Below are 3,425 nucleotides of genomic sequence, written 5' to 3'. Positions count from 1 at the left end.
CGACATAAGTACCATATATATATATATATAATCATTGAAACAAGATTCCCTAATTTTTTCTAAAAAACTTTTCCTATAATGCACTCCAATACAAAAATAACGCCTATTTTTTCATACATAAGGACTATATATACATGAATCAAAATCATTGAAACCAGATAAAAGAAAATAATTCTTCTTTTCATTTATTTTTTAAATTAAGAAATTATAATGAAAATGATTTTATCAAAATTTCCCTTAATATTTTTTAAAAACTTTGCCTATAAGACACTTATGCTAGAGGACAACAATACCTAATTTTTAACAAGTAAAGATGATAGATACATAAAATCATTGAAACAAGATTCCCTATTTTTTTTTTGAAAACCTTGACTATAAGACACTCTGATACAAAAATTGAAGTATTTTTCATCTGAGAATTGTCTTTTGCTTTGCAAATTTTTTGTGTCTATATATAGCTTTCACACAAAAAGATTCAAATTTGGCATACTGAATTAAGAATTGATTATTTTTGTGTGGAAAATTCATTAAAATTTTATGCCTTTAAATAGGCTATATTAGAGGAAAATACCAAGGGAAAGAATCATGGTTGTCAAAACCGAGACTCAGAATGTTTACTTAACAGTAAATTGACTTGATTATTTTATTTCAATTAAATAATTTTATTTTTTATTCTATTTTGTTTTCTTTATTATTATTTCTTGTTTTACTATTTTAGTTTTATGTAAATATAGGACTCAAAATGTTTTTATTAATAATTATAATAATTAATTTATTAATTTAATTTAATTCAATTTTGTTTATTAAATTTTTTCTTTACAACATCTCTCCCATGCTAGGTTGGAGAGTGTTAAATTTTTATTTTTATGTAATTTGACCAAGTCAAAATGTTTAATAGGATAGGATAAGACATTAAAACATGTCTTCCATACTGGGTTGGAGAGCCCCTCTCGACCCAACCATGGCTTTTGATTATTGGTTTTAGTTATCTATCGTGTTTTTTATGTGTATTTAAGAGATTCCAAAACAAGTGCAATATGGAGTGTTGCTACTTAGTACCATCATCTTATGCAAAAAGTAATATATATATATAGATAGATAGATAATTTTAAACTAATATAATATTGAAAATTAATATAAAAATTTAACGTAAAAAGAGCTTAATAAACTTCATATTAAACTTGTTTACATTTTGTTCCTATCCATTTTTTGCTGAAGGCTTCTTATTTCCACTTAAGGTGGATGATGATCTCTTGACTTTTTTTAATATTTTTAATTGAGGGCCTAGATAATACGCTTAGTCTTAATGCTTATCAATTTTTGTAGTGTATTAAAGAGTTTGTTAGGTTGATTTGACTTTTAACAAATTATAAAAATCCCAACCCACCAATTTCCTAGGCATTTGAGATTATTCCAATTCTAATGAGTTCCTCCATGATAAGTTCCTCGTTGTTATTTATAACATTCATTTATATATAAGCAAATTTTATTTAGAAAAATGGTCCATTACTTTTAATAAATTTAAAAAATTAGATAAGTTCATCATTATTATTTATAACATTCATTTACATATAAGCAAATTTTATTTAGCAAAATGGTCAATTTGCTTTTAATAAATTTAAAAAATTAGATTCAACAAGTCGCTCCCCACCCACCAATTTCCTAGGGATTTGATATTATTCCAATTCTAATAAGTTACTCCATGATAAGTTCCTCATTATTATTTATAACATTCATTTATAATTCCTTCTTTTTTTCTTAAGTTAAAGTTGACCCATAACCTTTTTATACATGGTTAATCAGGTAAATGTGTGCATTAGTAAGGCATTATTCCTGTTGCAATATTTTTTTTGGTTATATTTATGAGGCCTTCGGCTATATCAACCACATTTTAATATTTTAAATATTGTTGTACTAGTTTATGCAACTACTTACATAAAGATTTTTTTTTTTTTTTTTATCTTTTAATATAATTTTATAAGAGATGGCAAGAGGGGGAGGGATATTACTTAATCCCAATGGAATAATAGAGATTAAATTTGCACGAGGCCTGGGAAGGAACACCAACAATTAAGCTAATAAGTATGGCCTCCTACAAGGTTTATGCATTGCTAAAGAAAAAGACATTAAAGATAGTATTGTTCTCAGAGACTTGTTGCCTACAATCCATTATCTCGTTAAGGAGAGTAGTTCAAAGGATAAATCCCTTTCCTTGGTGTTTCAAAGAATCAAAAGTTTTGTTGCTTTATTTCATACAAAGGAGTCTACCATATTCTCATAAATAGAAACATGGATGTATATCAACAAGAAAATAAGGCTTTCTCTCTGGAGGAGACTAAATTAGAAATTAATGACTTTAGTAAATCTTGACCTATCCCCTAAGACTATATGATCCCTAGAATCTAGATTTCCCATTCACCCCTCCCTTATTTGGCTATTTGTATTCTCTGATTTAACTTTGGTCCCCCTCCCCTTCCTTGTACCCTCCCTATTTCCCTTCCCCTTCTAAGTGACACCCTTCATAAGCCCCTCAAATTCCTTGTTGGTGCAATAAAATGGTTTAATGTTTGAAATTTGATCTCCCATGACATGGCATTATATGAAAGTTGTCTCCATGCATGTTTATTTCTCTTTGTTTCACATCCTTTCTATCATTGCATTCATCTTCCCAAACCTTGGAATCACCTTCCACTCAGAATCATGATAGATATCTTCAAAAGTTGTACTAGAAAATTTAATAACTGACTAATAAGGATCTTGTGGACGAGGAAATTGGTAATAAATTTATCTTTCGCCTTGATCTAGCTCCATTTATGACTCAGTTTGTATCTAAGATTTCTTTATCTCCTTCGTGGTCTAATAATTTGGTTTCAATTCTGTCTCTAGAATTTAATGTGCCATCTAGGCATCGGATTTTCAAGCGAATATGTGAAGAGCTCCATTTCTGGTTTAGTTTGCTCCTCCTTTATGTGGAAAATTTGTGGGTCCAATACTTCAGTTCAAGGGAATTTTAGAGAACGAGGCTCTCTAATTTTCAAGCCACTTTGATAGTGCTTGGGCTCCCTAACTCTATCATCATCAAGATTATCTGACCTCTTGCGCATGAAGGTAACCCTTTGTTTCTAGTTTTCAATTTGGTTTCCTACATCCGACAGGACATAAATGGAAACTATAGTGAAGTAGGATCCTTTCTCGGTGCTCTAGGTTCACATTCAAGTTTATTAAAGTAGTTTTAGGCTTTGATAGACACCATTACAAAAGTATTATGTTCTTTCTTCTTAGAGGTCCTGTGGAAGTTTTTGGTTCAGTGGCAGTATGATAATTCTTTGTTTTGTTTCTCTACGTTGAACTTGGTCTTCTCTTGCAGTTTGAAAGGAATTTAATTGACCCAAGTTGTTCGACATATGCTTGGGTTATCAAAAATT

This window comes from Pinus tabuliformis, chromosome 1_2 (genome assembly GCF_031772625.1).
Source record: "Pinus tabuliformis cultivar Carrire ecotype Pingquan chromosome 1_2, CPIR1, whole genome shotgun sequence".
Lineage (NCBI taxonomy): Eukaryota > Viridiplantae > Streptophyta > Pinopsida > Pinales > Pinaceae > Pinus > Pinus tabuliformis.
This window is presented reverse-complemented; position numbering follows the sequence as displayed.